A 25,246-nucleotide genomic window follows, 5' to 3' on the forward strand; every position below is an offset into this window, starting at 1 on the left:
TTTTTGTCGTTGCGGCTTATTCGATATATTGTAGCGCGTCCCTGGGCCACGGTGAGTGGGAACGGGAACGAAGTGATATCGGAGACAAATGACGGACGGGCAAAAAACCAGAGGACGCGGGGGACAATTTGCTAACTGTTGATCCGTGACGGGATGGAAGGATAAGGCGAACCGACGCACCACCTAAGGACCCTAGCTTTCCATGATTTTTTGCTGCTTTTTTGGAAATGGAAAAGATGTTCTGCGAGTGGATAGAAACGTGCGTGTTTCGATACATTTATGAATAAGCCGGTTTCTTTAGATTTCATGAAATTATGGAATAGAAGAAAGGGAAATAGCGATGGAAAAGATATTAAGCAAATTCTTGCAGTTTCCTTTCATGGGCAGAATGTTAAAAAGTAGAATTTGATACAATATGTTAACTGAACAAATATCTCAAACGAATTTTTAATGATCCAGGATAAAAAGTAATGCGTTTACATGTATCGATCTGAGGAGATAAAATCATATACGAAAGAGGAAATTTGTAATTTTAAAATGATATATAAAATGATCTGAGAAAGTAGGAATATTTGTTGAAAAGGAAAATTATATAACGAAATCGGACATTTTATATAAATTAATTGGTTTTGTTGAACGATTTTGATTAAAATACCGAATTCCTTGTGATTGTAAAAGTGACGAGTCTATTAGCAGTAGTAGTATTATTAACCAGGTGTTCTATTTGGGTAAAAATGTAAATGAACGAAAGTAAGAGGAATTTTTACTACGTTTGACTTCTAATAATTAGCGTATTTAAAAAAAGTCGTACAGGAATAATACATTGTGTATTTAACAATTCTCACTCTATTACAAATACGACGTTTCTATATTACGTTGGAAATACAATCATTGCTACTAGTATGTGTATGATATCGAATTAAATATAAAAGAAAAAATATTTTCACAATAATTATATAAATATATATAACATATTATACGTAATAATATATAGAAACAAGTGTTGTATGGAAATTATTCGTTATCACATATCATTGTAAGTACTGAAAATTCGATCAGCAGTGAACGTGTTAAACGTGCTACAACGTATTTGTAAAGTTTATCAAATTAGTTTCTCTCGAGTAAACGAAAGAATCTCCTTTCTTCCCTTTTCCTTTACATCTTCTTCCGCATTATTAAGAGACCATTGAACATCCCAAGGTAACCGATACTTTTTACAAATTATCGAAATCTCTTTGAATGATCTTCTTCGCACCGGCAAAGCCGCGGAACGCGGTACCAAAGCGTCGTCGAGTTCTCCGCCTGTACTGTCCATCGTATCGAGGGTAGCTCGAGAGATATTGGAGACAAATGACGCAGCAAAAAAAGGAAAAGAAAGGACGAAGCAACCCTCCTGACACGGCTTTCTACCCGATCGGTTGCACTTTGAATACCAGCAGCAATAACTGTCCGATGGAATAAACTTCCAAGCATTATAGATACACAATCTTCCTTACAATCGGAAAAAGTGCGCAAAAGCAAATCCAAGCAACCAACTCCTCGACAAACCGATCGTTCCGTGTTCTTCGCGAGCAGACATTCAACCTGGCTAACAATAAGGGTGGTTTATATATATATGTTTGTACGTGTTGTATTTTATCATTGCCACGTGATCTCTAGCGATACTACTCATCGAAAAGGGTGGAAGAGAGAGAGGTAGGCCCGGATCAGGTCGGAAGGTGGGGAGGGAATGCTCGCGGTACGGGCTAATGAACTTCTCATTGATTGGTTAAAATTTCGTTAATACTCTGACGTGTGCTTCCATGGACTCGCGTCGGCTCCTCGGAGGTATACACACAACCCCAGCGCAACCCGTTCCTCTTTCTCGAGCTTCTAGCCTCGTTCCCCGTACGAACACCCTCGTCTCACTGCTGGCCGAGGGTGAATTTCGAAGGGTGGCTCCGAACGTTAGTTAGGCCTCTCCGCGGTGGTGGTTAAAGTACCAACACCACCACCATCACTACCACCCTTGCCGCCTTTTATGACTGGAGGAAACTAACGAAATTTCCCTATCGGCGATCAATCCACCCCCGGACCGAGGCAACCCTTTTCATTGATCTACAGCGGCCTTCTCCGCTGAGGCTCAACCCCTTATCGTAACACCCTTTTGGCCGAGCGAACGTCCCTCCACCACCTCCGCCACCTCTTCCGTCCCGCGGCATCCTCGATCGTTCTGTCTCTGCTTTTCTTCTTCCTGCTTTCCTCCTCTTGCCCACCACCCCTCTAGCCGAAATATTACCATCGTCCGAGCGTGTCCCCGCGTTCGGCGAAGGGAGCACCAGGGCTTCGATGACGGATCTCTAATTTTAATATCGCTCCAGTTTGCTTTGAAGTGCCCTCGTTAGGCATGGGGGTGGACCTACCGTAGGGTTTCTTCGCCCTCGTACGAACGCGACGGCACGTGTTGCGGGACCAGACTTAAACTCCGGATCACATATTGGCTACGCCTCCGCTGGAGACATTACGAGTTTCCTGATTTTTCGCGCAGATCGCGGAGGAGTTGGTACCATTTTCAAGGGTCCCCATATTTACGATACTTAGAGTTAATCGATATGGCAGGACATTTTATCAAGTATACAATAATGTTCAGAAGATTAGGAAAGTTGGTATTTGTGAGTTATGTGAGAGATGAATTTGAAGATTTGGTATAGAAACTTTTATTACGATTGTAGATATCGATCGAATTTGAAACACATATTTGGTAAAAAAGATAGTATGCAAGCACCTGCACGGTCTCATTGAACGATGAAATTTATTAACATAATGGATAATTGACAGATTACATACTTTTGCGAATTGTACATTTGAATGAAATATCATGCAATTTTCAGATTGGTTTTAAAGATGGCTAATATAATCAAGATAGTCCAACTTCGTAACAGTGTAAGTGAAATTTCAAAATGTTTCATGTAACATACATAATATATTTGTAAAATGTATCTACAAGTGCTTGAATATTTTTGTAAATTTTTGTATATATATATATATACACTGGTTAAATGATATACAGGAACGTTATACGTTTTAACTATCGCAAAACTAAAATTCTACACATTGAAAAGCATAAAATGTTCCATCGTAATTGTTATTTCGTTTTAAGTTATTTTTTCTATCGGGAGAAAGACAAGAAGAAAGCAAATCCATTGGAAGGTAATCGGAAAGACGCGAATTAGCGCGGAATTAATGCATCGATGGCGAGCTTTCAAACTATCACTCTCGTTATATCGATAGAACGTAGAACGCGGCTGAAAAAGCAAGCCTCTGGATACGCGAGAGAAATCCTTTTTAATAAACCAGGAGGATAGGAAGCAATGTGGATAATCGCTAAATTGCCTCTGAATTCCTAACGCCGCTGAACCTTCTGACCAGTTTCAATAGGAACATACTTATGATCCGTTTTAACAACAAATTGATTTCGCAAGTAGTAACTTCATTCATCTATCCGCAGCTCGAATCCAACCGTGTGCAGTTCGTGATTCCGAAAGGAAAAGTCAGAGGATGGCTGCGTTTCACGTCCCAGCATTCGTGTATTTCATTGATATCGAAACGGAATCTTTTTTCTCCGCTGCCATTGTAAATCGATAGAATAAATTTTATCAAGTAATTCCTTTAAGCGGTGGATAAATTTTGCAGCGATTCTGTGATTTATTTCATCAATTAATATTACCAAAACATATTCTTCATATTCATATATGTGCATATATCCGTACAAACACTTTCTTTCTAATATTTCTTACTTAACATTACATGTAATCCTTAACTGGTACGTGAAAGGGAATTACATCGACTCTCGTCTTGACGTAAAATTTAGAACGTTTATAATATCTGAAATGCTCCAATATCCCTCGGTGACACTTGCAACCGATAAAATAACAGTTACCTAAACCAAACATCTCTTAAGAACAGTCTACTTGCGCGTGAAATCAGAAGGGAAATATTTCGAAAGCCCAAGAGGATCGAGGTTTCACTAGCAACCTCGACCTTCGTGTCCACTTCTGGAATCTCTGAAAGGACCGATACAGGAATCATCCGTGTTAGAGCCGCGGTGGAGCTAGTATAAGGAAAGGGAAGGGAGACAAAGCGTGCCGGAGCAGGGGTACAGAAGGGTGACAAAAGCGGGAAGAATAACAAGAAGAAAGAGAAGGAGGTGGCTGGCCGTTTGTGGATACAAACGCGTAATCCCTAACCTCAGGCAACGAGCAAGGGTAGGAAAGAGACCAAGAGAGAGGAAAGGAAGACGAGAAGGTGGGTGGAGAGGCCCGAAAGAAGTTTCTGACCTGCTTACGGGGAGTGCGAGCTTCGGAGTTCCCGCTACTTCACAAGAGTTTCCGAAGTGGCGAAGCAGACACCACCCGCCTCTCTCTCGCTCCTTTCGATGCCACAATCACCTTCCTACCCCCTTCAACCCCCTTGCAACCGACCTGGTATCCTCCTTTCAAACACCCTACCACGCCGTCCACCACAGTCTGCGTTGTCGGTTCCTCGTTGTTTGCCCCTTTCGCAGACCCCCGCTGAGAGAGTGAGAGTGTGAGAGAAAGAGAGAGAGAGAGAGAGAGAGAGAGAGAGAGAAGGCGGGGATGCAGCCTTTACTTTCGCTGAACGGAGTGAAAGTGAACGCAGCCCACGTTCCGCGTGCAGCTGAACACGCGCCGTTTAACTGGGACGTCTGGTACGCGCGGCTGCCGCACGTCTACCGGCAAAACTGGGACGCTGTGGAATTTCGAGCCACCTCCCGCAGGCGAATAAGGGATTAGAGGCGAACTACGGGGAAATCGGTGGAATTTTTTGACCCTTACCCTTTAAGGGTAGATTTAAGCAAGATGACAGAAAAGAGATGTAGGCGATGCTCCCTTTTTGGGAAGCAGTTGTACGGTTAATTAGATATTACTTAGAGGAGGAAGTTTAAGGAGAGAATGTTCCCTGTTTGTTATTATTTAGTAGCATCTTTTTCAGTATCAAGGGATTTAGAGATTTACTTAATGGTAAAATTAATAGTTGTTCTGTGGCTATGTTTTAATTAGTTTCGAATGTATATAAGTGTTTCAATCTCAGAAGATAATTGTAGGATATCACGTGTTGCCTGTGCAACAAAGTTTTAACGTCACAGAAATACAACCAAGCAGAATGTCAAAAAATTATTACTGACTGAGAAACATTTAACTTTACAATAAGATTACTGTTTGCCAATTCTGAAGAAAACGAACCAGATCTATCATATACGGTTTCAAGGAATTCCTTCCTTGCCCAATAAGAATCTTGCGTGCCAAGAATCTTCGATCGACACCCGATGTTCCAAGGATCAAAGACCTTGGACCAGACCGTGGAACCAAGTTTAGACCGACCGAGTGATCGAAACCGCGAAGATGCGAGTCTTGTCGCAGGCCGATTCGCGGGCTGGTAACACGACAAGCAAGTCAGAAGCCCACATCGGGGGTTTCGCCTGTGCCTAGGTTATACGAAGGAGGATGAGAAATCGGAGGCTGGGTGGTTTAAAGGGTTGATAGTGGTGGAGGCGGTCGCGATGGTGGTGGAAGGAAGAAGGTGGGGTGAGTGAGAGAAATAGACAGTGGCTCAGAGAGGGCGAAGGGAGACCAGAGTGGATGCGGTATAGGTGGTACTAGGTGGCTTTAGCTTCATCTCGCTCGGTATCTTACGCCGATACCTAACTCTCGCTCCGTTCTAACCCTTTGCCGAGCGATTCATCCATCCCCTTCTCTCTTTATTTGAGTATAATTATTGATTATTGGACGACGGAAGGCCGGCTACTCTAGGACGTGGAGAAGGCAGGGTTGGTGTAGGTACCAACGTTCGAGAGGGTTGGCTGGAGGTTGAAGAACGGTAGGAGGGTGATTAAGCTATATGCCTGGCATATCCCACCCCTTGCTATCACCCTCCGGTCTACCCCGCGCACTCGCTCGCTCGCTCGTCCTCCTTCTGCGTTCGCCTTTCACTCACCCAACCCCTTTACCCGCCATCCGTTCTTCCGATACCACGGGGCCGCTGTCTCTCTCGGTCTTTCTGTACTGACAATTAGACTGATAGGTATATCTTAGTCTGCTATCGATTTGATTCCACCCTATCGTATAGGGTGCACCCGCACACCCGGGCGAAATTTACATCGTGTATGCTACAACGACGTCGATCGCGGTGCCGTCCTACAGCAGCTACCTCCCAACCCCGAATGGTGCCTGCCTGCCTCTGCCTGCCTGCCGCCTGCCTGCCTGCTGCCACCGTTGCCACCAACCACCCCCTATCTACCCCTTTCCTCTGCCTTCTTCCTTGTTCTCGCACTCGTCCGTGTCCACCACCTCTCCGCCTTCGGAGCAGCCTTCGATTATAACCGAAACCCCTGCGCCTCGTCTCTATAGCGCCAATACATCCGCCTTCCAAGGGGTTGATTAGTGCATTACCACTCGAACTCGTTCCACCCTGTCCGACCGAAGAGGGAGAACATTCCCGCCGACCCCGTTCGCACCGAATTCACGCTCGTTCTCCACGGCATCGACCACCCACCGATCCACCCACCCACGCCATGCCGATATCATCCCCCACACTCCACCAGCCTCTTCGCTTTCTGTCTATCTCGCTTTGTCCCTTCAGCCGGAGGACGTTTTTTTTCCCTTCCTATTCCCCTCCCATCTCTTATTACCCTTCCCGATCTGTCGGTATCCTCCTTCACTTTCGACGTAATCCTCGGGGCTGGGATCTCCTACGGAGTTGGCTACCGGTCTCGGCGATCGGTAATTGTGGGATTAATTATGAAAGTTACACTCACCCCTCCCTATTGCCTGTTCATCCCTAACCCCTGTGTACCCCGGGCGGACCACGATTAATTCGTAATTCCGCGGGGCGGGAAACTGCATCGACTCACCTGCAACAGAAAACGGGAATCACGTGGTTAGTCGATATCATTGAAATTCGTTTTCAATTGGAAAGTGGAACTCTGGAAGAGCGTTCGGGTATGGAGGCCGTGATTTGTGACTTTCGGGAGGTATCAGTTCGGGAATGGGATATGTACTACGCTAATTCTTCTCTCTTGAAAATCGATATATTTGATCCATTGATACCCGGTTGTGTTTAATATCGTTAAGCTTCTATTCTGCTCTTTTAAACTAGTTTTTGCTCTAGTAATTCTTCATATTTCAACCAATTATAATTGACACAGAAATAGAGTCCGTTGAAATTGTACAAAGTTAATTACGTAATAGAGACGGATCTCTAATGAGAAACTATAGAATATAGAAGACTGAATTTGCCTACAAGTAACACTGTGCCTGAAATATACTAAGTAACAATGACTTAAAATATCACTAATTAACAAAACGATAAACCTATCTATTTCCACTTTCTCTTTCTCTCTTTAAAACAGATTAACGTATCGTATTTTCCTTACAAGAAGACCAGAAGGAAATATACTTCTGTCTTCAATAACTATCGACATTCTTTTCACCCAATCCAAGAACCAGATTCAGTCCTACGATTTTTTAACGAAAGTGTATATAATCTCCATGCATCTCGATCGGGAAACAAAAAGACAACAAAAAAAAAACCATCATCGACGAGGGAGGAGCAATGAAAAGTCGGGAACTAGTCGACACGTGAAAATGGGCGGGGGGTTGAACAGAGCACCGATGTCGATTATTAAAACCCCGCCGAAAGCGGGTATCGACGGTGTCCCGCGCGTAGGCGCTCTATTAATTGTCGAATAATGAACGAAGTTAATCGACAGCTCGACGAGTGTCGACCAGCTTCCCACCCTCCACTGGCTCGCTCGCCATCCCTCTCACGGGACATCACCTTTATATCATTATATGACGAGCTAATGAAATTTTCATAGCGTCGAAATATCGATGCGCCACGCTCGATGCTTTGTATCGGTCTATCAATCACCCCTCAGTGTACACACAGCCACAAGGCAGGTGCACACATCGATTACGGTACCATCCCTTTTCCGGCGCACGCCTCCCACGCACGCACCCCCGGAATATAATTGACATCCGTCCGCCCTGTAAACGAGTGCCCGCTCGTTGTCATTCGATTCAAAGTCGATTTTCACTCACGAGCCTTGGCTCTCTCCCTGCAAGAAAGGATTAAGTGCGACGTCTTCGAGATACAATGGAAAATTCATATTGTAGGACACGTATTATCTCGATTGGTACCAAATTGATAGCCTTGACTAGTTCTCTAATAGAGAATAACAAGGGTAATTACGGTATTTTAATGATGCAAGGTGTGGTGAAGAATGATTATTATCGGTTTAATACGTTCACATAACCTTTCAATTATGTTACTTAGGTCGTAAATAATTTTGCTGAGGTGGTTATTGTGTTTTCGGTTTTATGCGGTGCGATAGAAAGATTTAGACGATAGACAGTGTGTTAAAGTAGGGTATTGTGTGAGTTGTCTATGGCATATCATTTTAGCATCTTAACGCGAAGGTTATCTTTCAAATTACCCTCATAGCGTTAATTCACGATTGTTATTGTTGGGATATAGGAAACAAAGGTTAGTTGCGAGATTAGTTTGCTTATTTAGTTTTAAAGCATTTAATTTTGATCTGTATTTTGTATTTTGTGTAATAGATATTATTAACTGTCTTTAGGACGTAAGCTATACAATAAAAATGATAGTATTCTAAATGTATTTCAGAAATAAATAACCTACAATAAAATCTTCTGTGTTGATTACAATTGAACGACCCCAATGGCTGATGAATAATCAAATTTATGAAGTACAGTTATAATTAGAATTCGAATTAAGCTGTATTACGAACACATTCCAATTTCATCGTGCTTTGAGTATAACTCACGGTTCAATATCATAAGTCAAAGGATAGATCATTTCTCAGATCCACGCAGTAAAGAGAATTTCCAGCAAGTAATAACAGAAGCGTACGTTAAATATAAAATGAAATGTTTAACGAAAAGCTAAAAGCTTCTTCAAAGCTTCAGCTTCTTCAAAGAGAGTTCACGCAATTTCCTATAAGTTAAACGTATGCAAATGAGTGGCTCAAAGGATGGGAAAATATCTATTCGAGGGAAACTTGTTTTGTCCACCGGAACGGTGTTACCACCTACGTCCCTAGGGCGCGCAAAGAGAGAGAGAGAGAGAAAGAAAAGAAACGACACGGTATAATAGAAGGGGGAGAAAAAAGAGAACTATCGATCATAAAAACGGGGGAGGCAAACGTGTCCTCCAGGTACAGGGTCTCGCGAGCCGCAGGAACGTTAATCTCGCCAACGGGAGGATTTTATCGCCTGCAACCCCCAAGTGACACGCGACTCGTCGTAAAAATCTCAGATGCCCCCTGGGCAGGTGAACGCGCCAGGCCAGAGCAGTAAACGTTGCCGGTTAATCGAGCATATCCACGTGTCCGCTGATATACACCGACCCAACTTCCCTTTACCTATAGATGTACGTACAGTGTAAAAGCCTTAGTGGAAATAGATTTTCCTGGTTACATTTAAATTTGATCGTTTAATAAATAAATTGTTGGTCACGCATTAGATTGTAACGTATGAAATTTCCTATTGTTGATGATTTACACTTTGCCGAATTTTGATTGACACGTACGAGAAATAGAACTGTAGCGGCACATGAGTTAGAGGACGATGCGAATCGAGAGCGACTCATGTTGTTGTTTTTCCTTGGGACATTGACACCGTCTTGACATACAAAACGTAGCGACAAACTCCGGGCAAAACAATGTCGCCGCTACGTACATCCGTCAGTCGAAGTTGAATTTAAACTTTCCGGTACTCCCTCGACTAGTATAAATAACCGAACACGATCGTTAAGACAGTCAGTCTTTAGAGCGAATCGATCAGTTATCAGTCAATGAGTAATCAGTTAGTGAGTATCGAGTAATCTTAGAGCGAATATCATCGAGCGAACGTACTCATTACCGTATATGCGCATAACGAACAAACTTAACGAACAACGACGAACTCTGTACTACAGCTAATTTTAAATATATTTGACTACACCAAATATCAACTCATCTAGTCCTTAATAAACCAACACGTTCAAACGTCCTCTATACAACGTTCTCTCAAAATGATCTATAGAGGTGAGAATATTTTTTGGAGGAAGAAAAGATTTAGAAAATTGATACAAATCAGACTTATACGTGTTATCTGAGAGTCATAATTCGTAAAAAATTCCTATGACTAAATCTATTGCTTGTTTATCGTTATTTATATTTGTATAAACCGCAAGGTTATTAGCGGATGATTAATTTCGAACACGCGATAATTTAGTGTGAATAAACGTAATAGATAAGGAACACAGCGATTTTGTAAAAGCTTCCTCGATGCTTCGGTGTTATTCTTAAGATCGAAGATTCCCGAAAAACTTTTGTCGTTTTCCAGATATTTGGAGAAACGCTCGTGTTTTAATATTTCATTCTATTCGAGACTTCGTGTAATGGAAATGTGTTATTTAAAGAATGTTTGCTCGTTTTCATATTCTTCTAATATCTTCCGAACGTAGATAGTATTTCTTACATTTCTCTACTCGTATAGAGATGTCCAAGTATCTTTCGAGTCGATAGATGGTTAGATTTAAAATCGCACTCAATATCGAGAAACTCCTAATAAACCAAAGCTACAGATGCTCATCTTCGGTAAGGTCTAATATAGAGAAACACATCGATAAATCTCTATATACGTAGATAGTGAGACCTCGAAAGACAAAAAGAGATGGAAGCAACGCGCCATATAACCTACAAACGAGAAGCAACGCGGGAGGAAGCAGCGCAAAAAAGGTAAACCAAAAGGGGAAAAAGGGAAAGAACGAGAAAACGAAAAAACACGAGGAAGAAGAGAGAAAGAGAGGAAAGAGAGAGGAAGCTCGGGCAGGCGTCGGTTAATACGTTTCCCGGGTGGTGTGCGTGTGGGTGTACGTTTCAACGGCGCTAGTGCGTCGTTGACAAGCTTGTAAACTCATAAAGAAATTTCATAATAAATAGAGAAGCTCGTCCGGCGTCATCGCTTTTTATCGGGCCAGAGAAATTACGCCCGAGCCGCCGCATGAGCCGTACACGTATCGTTTGAATTTACAATACTCGGAGCTATAAAAAAAAGGGACTGCCTGTGGCGGTTAGAGAGAGAAAGAGAGGAGAGGAGAGAGGAGAGAGAGTAAAGAAACGTAGGCTGGTTAGAACGAGACGGTCGCGTGCGCGTGTGTGGGCACGTGAGGGGCCAATGTTCGTTCCAGAGTGTGTGTGTGTGAGAGAGAGAGGAAGAACACGCGCGCGCGATTACGTTGAAGAGGGGAAGATGAGGAAGCCGGTGTCATGCGATGTAGGTGGGACATTTATGCGGCGGAGAACTAAACAAAATCGCGTTCACGTGGCGGGTGTATGGTTTTACGATCCCCGGCTGATCTTGTAGGAGGTTTGATCGCCTCGAGATTCAGATACTGTTGCCCGTGAAACGAGTAGAACGAGCTGTGTCTGAAAGGACCGTGTCCATTTGGCACGCAAATGGCCAGTCCATTGAAACGTACATAGAGATTTTTAAGTACGTTACGATTTAGATCGGAGATTTTTAAGTAAGATATATGTAGGAATTTGAGTAGCGAGATTTTTTTATTGTTGATCGCATCGTTTACTAAATATACTTGTGTTTTATCAATGTAGTTTGTCTAATCCTGTTGGCTTTCTTCGGTCAGTTACGACATGATTCTCCTTAAAAGATAATCTTAAGTTTGAGCAAAATACGGAAAGCTACCCCATTTCCATTTCATAAACATTTTAAATATTCAATTGTTTATTTATTGTTTACTAAAATGAAAGTACAATTACGATATGGAAATTAAAGAATCATACACGTAGAAAATTGTTCCATATAAATTTCATTGGTTTTACCAAGTTATCACATGCGCTCTCGTTACACTGCATTTTAAATTGCTTACAGAACATCCTGATCGACTTTTCCTTTAAAATCTGTTAATGTAGATCACGTTAATGCTTCCTTAAACATCTGTATTCGAAAATGAATCGAATTCAAGAAATAACAAAAAGTTATACACGTATCGCACAACGCATTATTTCTTTCGTCTCTCGTTCTAGAACAAATCCGTTCGTTTCTCCATGCAGGGCATCCAATTTGTATAATCTCTTTAGCTACGCGATCAGTTAATGTCTCCATTGTTCCCTTTTATCTTTGTCAGTCGCCTTTATTTTTGCGCTTCTTTTATCAATAATTCAAGCGTCGTCGTCGCAAACAGCTAAATAAACATAAACGAAATAATATCGAGTCGACCATCGACAGCCGAATAAATAATGGAATTATTGCACAACGGGTGTTCGGATAGACGGTGTTTCGCGACAGAAAGGACGCGAGTGGCAGGGAATAATTGAAAATTTGCCAGCGAGCAGAAGAGTATAGGAGAGGGCATCGGTTAGATGAGGCCTGCAAAATCGATACGATATATTGAAACTGGAAGTGGCTCGGGGGGATTAGAGTCAGTTGAACCGTCGTTAATCGATACCGAGTAACATCTATCGAGACGTGTCTCTTGATAATAAACCCTTAGTATGCCCGGACAAGCGGTTAAATTGCATTAACGCGGCCGGCGAGTAGAGACGGACAGAAATTCAGGCAGGAAACGCTGATAAAGAATTCAAACGCTGTCATTCCGTGTCGCACGCTCGTCCTACGAAGAACCCGTCGATACTGTCAATAAACCTCGTTGAATAATAATCAATCGACCAATAATTCATTTCTTCACTCCGCGGTGAGGTATTAAAAAACAAACTTTCTACGATCAGCCTTTTACGTATTTAATCCATTTCTCTGTGTAAGGGACTAATAACATTCGTAATGTTTGTAATTTATTAACATCCGTAATATATGTAATTTGATTAACATAGATTAAAGTAGAGAATAAACGATACATTCATTTATTTTTTAAATTCCCGTTTAAAGTTTCGACAAACAAATAGAAAGCAAATTATTTATTTTGTTATGTTGTTCGCATCAAATGTGTGAAACGTCAGTGTTTAAATTGATCGCATCGAAGCTTCGTAATCAGGAAATTTGTATGATTGCAGCTCTATATTACTAATACGAGTGAATCAAGTGCGGTGAGTTTCGAGAAATTACGAATACGAGAAACTCGAGAAGTAAAATTACGTTATATTCAGTGATTCGATAATTTCCACTGATGCAGAAGCATAATTTTTAAAGGAAAAACCAGAGTAGGTTGTTTCTTTTGGATGAACGAGTGCCAATTTTCGCGCTTTATCGTTTCTCGTATTAACCGTTGTACGTATTAAACGCAATAAAGTATTTCCGAGGTTTCGGCAAACATATCGATAACCAAATAGCTAATCGATTGCCGGTTGCTTCTCATCAAAGAGCTCCTACGCAAACAACAAGGAACCCGATTAATTAAAGGTGTCGCGGCCCGACAAAGAGAGTTGAAGAGAGAGAGACCAACGACACTTAACCGGAACGGAACCCCGTAATGGCAGTGGCTCAATTCGCTCGATCGGCGTTGCCGGCCATCTACGAGTGTATCGACAAGCGGCTGCACGTCGAGTGTCCCTCGGTAATGAACACTTAGCCAACGAACTTCGTGCGAAACGCGTAAAGCACGTTACCACCACGAGCCACGAGTAACTATACAAATCCTGAGTAAACTGATTAAAAAAAAAAAAAAAGGATTAATTGCAGTGGCTACAAAAGGTATTTGCACATGTCCTTATTTACCGATGAAACGTTATTTTTAATCAGGTTTTATATTTTGTTTTTATAGCATCAAATTTGTATAGTCATAAGGATTATATATATTAATAAAGGAAATTTAATGTATATTGTATAATGTATGTATTTTTTTCAGTCACTTTTATTTATCTCAGTTTTCATTATTCCGATACTGAAGTGTTAATTGATAAAATTTTACTTTTATAATCAGAGTGTGAATGCTTGCTATATACTTTTAGGGATATAATTAAGAAAATGGAATCTAAATAAGGATTTATTTCATATTTTATATAACTTTGTATGTTCTGTACATTTTTGTATCTTTCAATTTTTCACAAATATACAGGTATTCGTAATCCAACAGTAATGATAAAGTAAACAAGGTAAAGTTGTTCTAAAATTGATAAACCATTATTAAATAGAATTCCATTTATCTGAATCCACCTGGTGACGATTAATCAAATCATATGATAGAAGTTTATTGATTCTTTCCATTTACTTTCGTTGTTCAGTAGATTCAGTCGACAGGAGTTCATTTAGTCAGACGCTGACTGTTTCGTTCCACTAAATTCTACCATGTTATATACAATTGAATTATACAGAATAAAGAAATCGATAATTTGGCGACTAAATTTTCTAATAAAATAATGTCGCGTGTTATTCGAGATTCAAACTCCCTGAACAATTTCTATAGTCTTTTCATTTTTCACTGTACTATTCGAAATCGATTATTTATAAGGAATAACAAAGAAATCATAAAAATTATAAAGTAATTAAATAAAATTCAATCATAAAGTACACATCATTGGCACCAAATGAGAAAAAGACAAAATACGACAAACGATTGATGATAATACGAAAAGATAGTAAGGATAGTAAAATATTTTTAGAGAATGAAACGAAATCACTCTAATTGTACTTCTAACGTTACGGTTTCGCGCAACCCCTTTAAGTAACTCTGTAGGATTTGGAAGATGAAATGGTGATACATAGTAGCATCGGTATGTATATACGCGCGCGCGTATAGACTTACAAGCGAAGTTCCATCGATAATGCCCGGATTCTAACCGGCCGCTCAATAACGCGCATATCCAATCCATAAGTTATTAAGGCTTCGTGTGCGTTCGCCAGTGGCTGGCTGTGGAACGTCATGCGGGTAGCTTCAGGGATCGGTTACAGTGGCTAGATTATTTCGCGCTCCTTTTGCTTTCTCTTTCGTCCCGTATGTCAAGTGAACTACCGACCACTCATTCGGCAATCCAATTGAAATAAGAAGTTCTATTCGCATTCTAATTTTCCTTCTTCGTTTCTTGATTTATCAGAATAGCAATTAATATTTTCAACTCTATTACTTGTGGATGAAATATTGTAGACATTAGGTCGTCATTTTTCTTTTCGTGCAGGACCTTAAAATAGAACGCGTACAACGTAGGTACAGTTCTATATAAGCGGGTCTGCAAGTCGAGGACATCAATCAGTGCTGTTTCTCGATAGTTTAATTTACGACCTCGTTGTATCTTGGTCTGTACTATACAATGAAGTAGCATATATGAATATATATATATATACACGCGAGGTAAAATATTATATAATATAATCTTAAAAATTTCAGAGATGCAAGTAGTTGTCGGGAAAAGTCAAATTGACCAACTCCATGGAGGTTAATCATTTGATTTCCAATAAATTATACTTATGTATATTTTATTAAAAAGCAATCATATAAAATTCCTAAATTTTTTCGTAAAATTCAACCTGAAAAATGAATCGCATATTCTAATACGAACAGCAAACGATTTTCAGAAAATGAAGCTAATCAATTTGCCTAGAAAGTAACTCGAGTAACATATCCATATTACAATTTAAAGGAGCTTTTCTAGGGAATATTAGAAAAACCAGGTTATTCTCGACGATGATTTATGAGATTTAGCAGAGGCAGTAACTTATCAGTGACCTAACATCGATTTCCCGTAGGTCGCTTCTGTTGAGCCTGATTTTCCCGCGGCTCATTAACAACGAAACAGAATCGATATTCGCAGAAAGTATCGTAAAATCGCGTTTACCGCACGAATCCCATTCCCAATCGGGTAAAAAGCAGCCAGCCATTGCTCCTTCGTTCGCAATTATTTCGTATCGCCGCGGTGTCTCAAATCCGCCATCCCGCCCCCCAACCATCCTCGATCCACCCCCTTCCCCCTTATTTGAGGCGAACATTCGATCGCATGCAAGCAACTTTCTCGCCGCCGCCGGCATTATTTTCACCGGTGGAATCAATAATCCGACCGGCACTTCGGTTTCTTGCTTTGAATTCGTGGCTTGCCAGGGTCGCTAGCCCCCTGTCGCTGCAAAAATCAAGACCCACGCCACGAACGCGAAGACGTTGTGGAACGAGCGTGGCAACGAAATATAGAAGAAGATAATGGGTACCAGCCACTTAAACAATGATTTAAGACGGCCCCGTGAACTTTCGTGGTTCGTGTACCACCCGGTCTTCTAATCGAGCAACAGAAAAAGGATGCGGCTCCAAAGGGGTGGCAAAGGGGAGAGGGGTGGAATCTACAGCCGATAGTTGGATCGCGTGCTACGAAATCGTGGGAGTGCTCTGAACAAGGGTCGCCTGTTTCTTCTGTTGCCCTCCCCTTCTCCCTCTCCCTCTTTCTTTCTTTTTTTTCTGTTCTCGACTTTCATGCCGAGGGGTGGGCGAGGCTGGCAGGGTTGAGCCAACGAAACCGGGGGAAAGTGGGCCGACGCGGCGTGCCGGCTGTAAATTCACAGCGAAAGGAGATTCGGCTCGTGAAATCTTTAAAGACTTCGGTTCCGTTCCGTTGGACAGGCAAACGGATTGAGGGGGTGAGCTTCGAGATGCCTTCGAGGGGGTTGATAGGAAAACTTTTCGGTAACTACTGGTAGGCTCGATCGAGTCGTGTCGTTTCTTCGACTTTTCGCGGTTCTTTCCTTTTTTCTTTTTCTTTGTAGTTGTTGGAGTCAGGAAAGGAACAGGTTTTGGGGAGTATCGAAAGACGTTAATACGATATGACAGGATTCCTGATACTTGCAAGAATAAAAATAGCTTAGAATAAATAGCTTTCATATATGAAATGGACTTGGATTTTATTATGGACTTTATTTTGTATAATGGAATATTACTATAATAATAATCATTATCAGTTTGTAAGGAATTAGATACAAGACCGCTTTTGCAGAAAAGAAATGGTAATTTTCTTTAACGTTACATTCTTGTCAAAGCATATAGAAATATTATGCTATACATAATTCTCATCAATTACGTATTCCTTCTATGTAAATTCCTACGAATATTTCTTCGACTTTTAAATAAAAAGCTGTTCCAAGTATAAACATAACTGTAATGAGCTTTTAACTATAAATCTGTGTTCAATTTGCGGTAAAAGATCAACGTTCGAGTTTTCAAGACAGAAATGGTACCTTCGAGTCCCACGATTTTCAACGCCATACGTTGCTGGCAAGAAATAGACTGAGGGGGTTAAAGGGGAGGGCGAAAATTTCGTGGCACTTGGGACGAGCAAGAAGTTATTAAAGAAACACAGAAACAATTATCGAATTGCCGAGTGTCCAGCGAGATCGAGCTTTTTTTGCCGCGGTACGAAACCGTGGGAAGATAAAGGAAGGCGATTAGTGTCATTTGGAGAATGCGGGAAGAATTTTTTTGCCGTCAACGTGGAATGCACGGCCCTTTCGAGAACGTCTGTCGTTTGTCCTGAAGTAACAGATCCGGAGACAAATGTGAAAACGACCAGGACATGGGTTCATGTACAGGCCGCGTAAAATGACTGTAATTTACCCGGTTCTCTTGTTTGCTATTTCTTCCTTTATTTCATTTTTCAACCTATTCGTAGAATAGCAGCGTTCAGAATGCTCAACGGACGTGGCTTGCCAATTGGAGGGAAAATAAAATTACCAAATAGCTGCTAATAATCGTCAAAACTGTGTAAATAGTTATTACATCATTTTATGAGGTCTTTCCTTTCCATTATCATTAATTTTTAATGACTTATCGCTGCCTACTAGCCGAAATTCTCTTAGTTTTTAGTTATCTATTTTTTTAATTACAGCGATGAAAAATAGTGAATTTGATAAAAGAGAATAATAGCGTGGACTAAAAATATTATTTATCCACAAATCTTAAATGTAAAAACGTATGACTTTCGAAGTTCTTTTAAAATTCGACCATATTCTAAATCACAGAGATTTCATAAGTTAAGGATAACGTAGTTCGTTTATAAATGAAACAGAGCGTTAGCAAACAAGGAAGAATACGTCGATAATTAAAGTCATCATACTCCCCTATATTTTCGAACTTTTGATAAAAAACAGTGTCAAAACTTTTGACGAAGTTAATGGAGCAGTTCCGTACTTGGACGTTAGGGTAGGTTCAGGTTTGTTTTATCGAACGTTTCAAGTAATTCGAATTGATCTAAGTAATTCTCCATCAAGAATAACATTTACGTAAATTCTCATAGAATAGCTGAAACTACATATTTAACGGAATCGATGCAGCAGTTTAATCGCTACGTTAAATAACGAAAACTGCAATCGATGAAATTTAATTACCCCTTCAATGAGTTGAATAAGATAAAAGTCTTAAAAAAGTATCGTTTCAATCGACGTCCGCATTCGATAAAGCTTAATTAACAAAATGTACATTTCCTATAAAGAAATATTAAATAGTTCGTAGGATTAAAAACAAATTCCCTTGATTCTCAAAACTACATCATTTACTTTGTAATTTTCAGAAAATAATCCCAGCGTCTTACGAACTGCCAAATAAAATTCTCCACCCTTTTGCTCCTGCAATCGACCATCGGGGACCGCTTCCCTTTTTTTCTACAGACATTAGTCGCAGCGAAGATATACCTGGCCCGATACACCGTGACGACGCCCATGGGGCCCACTTTAGTTCCGCAATTAGAATATCTCAGCCACTCGAACCGTTCGTCTGTTTACCAGATAAACCCTCATTTCGCCTCATCCTTCGAGTCGTTGCGCGGCATAAGATGGAATATCTCGCGCATCCCCGAGTGGACAGAGAAGAGGCACTTGATGAAAGAAGGTACGAATGGCAGGAGGGATGAGAAACCCTCTTCAATCGACAAGTACGATCCCGATCGAAGGTTAAACAAGTGATTCTTGCCAATTTTATTAGACATTTGCTTTTCTCCCCGAAACCACCCTCTTTCTTTGAGAAGAAGAGACGTTAAAGCTACTTTCACACAGGCAATAGGAATGTCTATGCTAATTCATATTTTTGTGGACCTAAGTAAAGAGAAAAAATGAAACTCAAGCTAAGATTTGTTTTATACACTAAATTCTGTAAGGAGTGTCGCACTATATAAATATTTTATATATTTTTGTCTGGTATAGCAAGTTCAGTGGATTTTTGTATTTTTAAATTTTCTTACTATCTCTATCTTCACAGATTGTTTTATTCACACGGGGGCTACAGAACCACTGGCTTCTTACTTAAGAAATAAAAATCTGATGGATTCTTTCTCACATGAGTATCATCCTCTATTATTCTATATGCATAGTTACATAGTATAATACGATACACATAGTAAAATACAGAGGTAAAAAGACGCCTAAACGAAAGAACGTCAGTTCAATCATTTCTGAGAGACCTAGTATAATTATAAAAACAAGCACATAACAGGAAGCTTGTACATGAACGAATACGATTATATATCAACGCGCGACTATCAATGAGCGACGAAGGTTACACGTCTTGCTGTCTGTTCACAGTATCTCCGTGTGAAAAAGGTTTAAGGTCTGTCGTTGGCGATTCAACGATGGGTAAGAAAGGGATAGGAGAAGATAAGTAATAAAGAGGGAGAAAAATCGTCTGGATATCGATACCTATTAAACTAATGAATTTAATCAGGCTGGATTGAAAATGCGGTGACTCGAGACGAGCCTTCGTCCCGTCGTTGGCTTTCCGCTTTTTATCTTACGAACACTTTGGACGAGCGTCGGAGATTAGATTTCTAAATTGGAAACGATCTCGGTGTTCGTAGACACCGAGTTGCGTTTCTGTCAGGAGAGAGGGTGGGTCAGAGCGCGGTGCAAAGGGGGTTGCTTCCGAATCTCGGAATTAGCATATCTCGGCGAAGCGATCCCCCACCTGTAATTGAATTATTCTTAAATTCCCATAAAATCGCGCAAAAATTACCGTAGCCGTCGCGCTTCTCGCTCCCGCGCGATATTGGACGCGATTAATTTTCTGGAACGTTACGTGAACTTCGACGAATTTCGGCGTATCTCGATCGAGCCTCCACCCTCCCCCCTTCTCTGGAATGATTCTTTAATTGGAGGGGTTCTCGATTATCCGCGCAGCGGTTTCTTAGATTACTGTCTCGTTCGAGGGTCTTCGACTTCGTTTTCTTTTTCCTTAATGTGAGAAATGACGCTCGAGAAATTCGTTCCAGTTACGCGTCTCTCCGTAAGGCCCTTTTCATTTCTTTATTCTCCTGCTGAAGGAGGAAACGAAGATATTTCAATTGAATTGCCGTCGAGAACGAATTATATTCGTATTAAAGTGATTTTAATAAAAGCAGGTTGTGTCGAGTGGTTGGTAGTTTACCATAGAGTATGATATTAAGGTGAGTCAGGAAATATCGTAGAGACGTTTTGTTATTTTGGTTCCAACTGTCGAAACATTTTTCGAAATGAAGTTGAAAGATTTAACTATACAAATTGTAGAATGTGGTTGCTGGTTATTTGTGTCTTTATTGTCCCTTTGGCTTGGCAAATTGAAATTGTGAAATGCACAATACATTACTGAATCACTCAGGAAACATTGTACCTACAGTATTTTGGTTATTTTGTTTTCAGAAATGAAGTTGGAAGGTTTACACAAGCAGCACAATATATTTCTGTTTTCATTGTTTCGTCTGTATAAACTGAAGTTTCAAAGCACACAATGAACTACTTAATTCATGCTCTTATCATTAGATAACAATAGAATAAAAAGGAAAAAAGACTGGAGAAAGTTCGATTCCATTGTGAATCGTTAATTAACGTCGTAGATCGTATGAATCGTATACTCATCGGCAATACTCCATTCATTCGATATCAATTAAAATGATTCCGTCGTCGAATCATTTGAAGAACGAAATTAAATTTTGCCGCTCGGAGGAAAGTTGCCGCGGCGCCCTCAAACAAGCAAAATTTTCTCGCGTCGAAGCGAGTAAATCAACCCCGAAAAACTAACCCTCATCCACGCTCGATTTTAACAAACATCTCGAAAAACTTCCCCGCCATCGCGGAAACTCCGCGAGGCCACGATAATCGAAGCCGGGACACTCGAAGGGGTGGCTCCAATCAGCGGCACACGAGATACGCGTTTCCACTAGCATCCATCCACTTAAAACTAACTGCACGCCAGGGAACGCGGCTCACCAAAGGCACTCGACGGTCCCTATGATAATTTTAATTTTAATTTCGATCGGATCCCTCGTACACCCCAGTTTTACCCCTGTCGGAGAAGTTAAGGAGCCGATCTAAAAACGTAATCCTGCCACAGCGCGAGGAACTCATCTCCCCCTTTTCACTTTTCATCCCCTCCTTACCTTCATCTTACTCTCTCCCTCTCTCTCTCTCTCTCTCTCTCTCTCTCTCTCTATCCTTCATCTTTTCTCTTCTCTTCTACTTCTCGTACTTTCGCGTCTTTCTCTCGGAACAGTGTCTATTTGCTTAACTAGTTCTCCAACCCTCGTCCAACCCTTGCGAATGATACACGCGGCAATCGACTCGCGGATACATTACATTAGTCTTGGTAGATAAATTAATTTCGTTAGTCTGTGAATTAGGAACGGTGAGGGGCAGAAACGCATTCTACATTGATTACATTGGTATTGGTATTCGCAAGGTTTAATAATTTTTGTTTCTATCGGATGTTATTATCGCGTACGTATGTACGTATAATATCTATCGAAGATATTTACGTAAATTCATATTTTTATTCAAACGATAGTTGAACGAACGAAATCTGAATTTGTCTTGACCTACTAAATCGCAACGTTTTCTTCGCTTTGGACATTTTACACGCATATTTCATATTACGTGCATTCTACAAAATTTTGCATCTTTAAATGTTCTATAAATGCATAAAAATTGATAATCTAGTTATTAGATTTGAGAAACAGTGTATAGTTCTAGACAATACTTCCGAGTTTTAATTGGAAACTCTCGTTGATGGTATATTTAAAAGTGTGACATACACGGCAAGTTACAGATTATGTGAGTTAAAAATGCTGTTTACATAGATTATATTGATATTGATTTTCCTAATGTTTAATCGTCCTCGTTTTTAATATATTTTATTATATTAGGTTGCCCGAAAAGTTTCTTTTGTTTCATAAGAAAATAATAGACGCACAATGTTTTTTGTTTTATATTAGTTTATTGAATTAACACGAACATAATAATAGAAATATAACGAAATGGATCATACCTAATTCAATAAAATAATATAAAACAGAAATTGTTGTTCATCTACTATCACCTTATGAAACGAAAGAAACTTTTCGAACAATCTAACACTTGCGATTTTGAATTTTAGTCGTAAAGTTTCATCGATGTTTAGTCTGTGATGTACACTGTAAGTTGCAAAGATTAAATTAGAAACTACAATTCTAAAGTTTTAAAAGGGAATGACGATGTAATGATCAGATAAATTTTAATTTCACCGGAATTCGTACATTACAGATCGCTGACGGAAGTTTCAATAAAACGCTGGTGTCCTGAGATCACGATTCACAAATAACCCACGCTTGACTTCATTGTGGATCACGAGACCTATAATTTATCGTTAACATGGGTCATCTATAATTCTACGAAACAGAATTAGCCTTTGTACTTAAACCCATTAAATGTTTTTAGCGTAAAAAAAGCAATTCTTGTTCTAGTAAATTTTCGCAATATTAATCTTTAATAACACTAACTTTAACAGTAAGGCTGTTAATTAATTTCACTTCTACGTTCCAAAATTATAGCGTCCGTGAGTTTGCGAGAATCGAATTTTCAAATTAACACGTTCAATAATTTACCTTAAATTACTATTGATTGTGTCTGACGTAGAGCATGCATAGATGACAATAAAAGCCCTCATTAAGCCCTTCATGATCTACGAGTCGGTATTCCACGATTTTCCAATAATTATACTCACAATCAGTATTCCAGGGGTTTTTTTTTTCGTTTCTCGGTATTCCCACAAGGGCCTATCGTTCGAAAGCAAAAACCATTCGTATGACGGAATCAATACAATGAAGGACTGCATTAACGCAATAACGAACTTCGTTACTTGATTTTATCGTCGAATCGTCGTACATATTTAAATAGGTTTCAATCGGAGTCTAATGTAAATTTAACATCGCCTACGTGTCTCTCTTTCTCTTCCTTTTTTTTTTTTTTTTGCAAATATGGAGTGAAAAGGAAAATGGGAAGGAATTAAATCGATGTTGAAAATATTGCAGGAAAATTATCGATAACGCAGCCAGGAAGGTACATTTGAATTAGACGAATGTTTTTTTATTGGACAAGTCGTCAATCGATCCCCAGCCGACCTATAAATGTTCATTCGCTTTGCGACGAGGGAAACCGCCTCGAGTTTCGCGGACGTCTGTCGCCGTAACGATGCTCTATAGATTTTTCGCCATACGTACCATGACGTGGCAATCGTACGAACGCTTATGTTTATTTCAGATGGCCGGTCATGTCTATCAGCCACCTGCAACTTCTTAGTACCCCCGGCTGGAAATACCTGCGCGATTTCACTTCCGATTGGAAAAATTGCTGTTGGCGTCACGTTCTATCTCTTTTCTGATGGCTTTATCGTTTCACCGTCTGGCGAGAAAATACCACGTGGCCTGTGTTATGGTGTGTCACTTCAAATAACTTCTCGAAAAACTAATTTCTTTAATAAGATATCAAAGCTGTCTTCTTGTCTTATTATTTAACTCTTCTATACGTAAAATGATATATATCAACTATTATATATATAGGAAACATATTATTAACATATTATATTAATATGATTTGTATCTAAATTCTTGGGAATGATAAAAGATGTTAAACAAAATATACAAATCATTATCAAGGAAATTTTCAATATAATGTAAGTAAATTACGACCGATAGCTTCGAATAACAGAAACTGAATAATTTATCAAAGCTAATAATAATATATTCTTCATAAAGAATTTCAATAGCCACAAGTAGAAAACGAACGATAAATAATCCCATGATATATATCATAAATGTATTTACAAATATTTCTAATTATATTCGAAAACCAAAACAAGATAAAACGTCGAAATTATTTTTGATTCGCAAGAAACATTGGAAAATGCGTAATGTGGAAGTTACGTTTCCGAAATTGTAATAATGGAGAAGAATATCGGTTAGAAAAGAAAGTGAATTTGCAGGATGCTAGAAACGGCTTAATGAGGTATAAATATACTACATAGTGGCCACAAGTGCCGCATGTTATTTCGCGCGCGACACGTGATACGCATTTCTGGCGTGGCTTCGTACACGCGGCTTCCAACATTTAACGGTGTAGCCAAAACGTGCATGACGTGTGCATGTGCATCCCGTACACGTTGTCTTTACGTCGACGTCTATTTGACGCGTGAAGGTTGCCTGATATTCCTTTAATTCCACCGTCAGATCAATTTTCATGCAACTTATTAAATCGAATCTGTGACACTACGGAAACTCTTCGACGTAAAGTAAGTAGATGTTACGTCAGGTGTTACGTTCGACGAGTTATCTCTTTTTCAACTATAATCCTTTAAAAGTAGTTACTCTGTACAGTTAAAAGGAGTTTGAAAGTTGAAAAGGTGTAGTTAGAGAATTTCTGTTTTGTTTCATCGACACCAATAATTCTATTTATTTTAGCCTCGAATATTTTTTATAAAACTTTCGAGAAATTTTGCGAGCAAAGAAATGATCAAAGTAGAAAATTTCAATCGACGCAAGCTACATTCCACGCAGGCGAATAAAACGAAAGAAAATTTGGAACAGTCTAATATTTATAGGACATCTAAATACGCAAGAAAACACGTAAAATATTCAAACTAAAGTACTCATTATAACATTCACAATTTGAAACAATTCTCTGTTTAGATTCTATTCTCTCTCTCTCTTCCAGTACTGTGTGCAGAGACATAAATTTGCATAAAAATCCTATTGTTAACTTTTAATACTCTGCTTATAGAAGTCGACCCGGTTAACAGGTTAAAGTCAAACGTGAGAAACGAGGCCAAAACGATGGACTATAGGTGGTTGGCCGCGTGGGTGGAACAGGGAAAGATATAAGTTAAAAGTTTTCCTGTCTATCAACGACAGAGCAGGAGTATCTGCGGTGAATGGCTGGAGGGTTTGATTCGATTGATCTGGAAACATCGGGAGGAAGTTGAAGAAGAAGGAAGAAGAAGGGAGGAAGGTGCACGCAAACAGAAA

The 25,246-nt window shown here is 40.0% G+C and overlaps 1 protein-coding gene across 7 annotated transcripts in view; it reads right to left on the minus strand.

The window, feature by feature from the left end:
• Positions 1 to 25,246, minus strand: part of Cut (homeobox protein, cut) — a 168,376-nt gene that overhangs the window by 41,564 nt on the left and 101,566 nt on the right. Inside the window, exon 2 of one of the 7 annotated variants that reach the window (XM_072004282.1) lies at positions 6,815 to 6,910. The exons of the other annotated variants lie outside the window; for them this stretch is intronic. The gene's annotated coding sequence lies outside the window, so the exon portion shown is untranslated. The remainder of the gene's footprint in view (positions 1 to 6,814; positions 6,911 to 25,246) is intronic. 7 annotated transcript variants of the gene reach the window in all.

This window comes from Bombus fervidus, chromosome 5 (genome assembly GCF_041682495.2).
Source record: "Bombus fervidus isolate BK054 chromosome 5, iyBomFerv1, whole genome shotgun sequence".
NCBI lineage: Eukaryota > Metazoa > Arthropoda > Insecta > Hymenoptera > Apidae > Bombus > Bombus fervidus.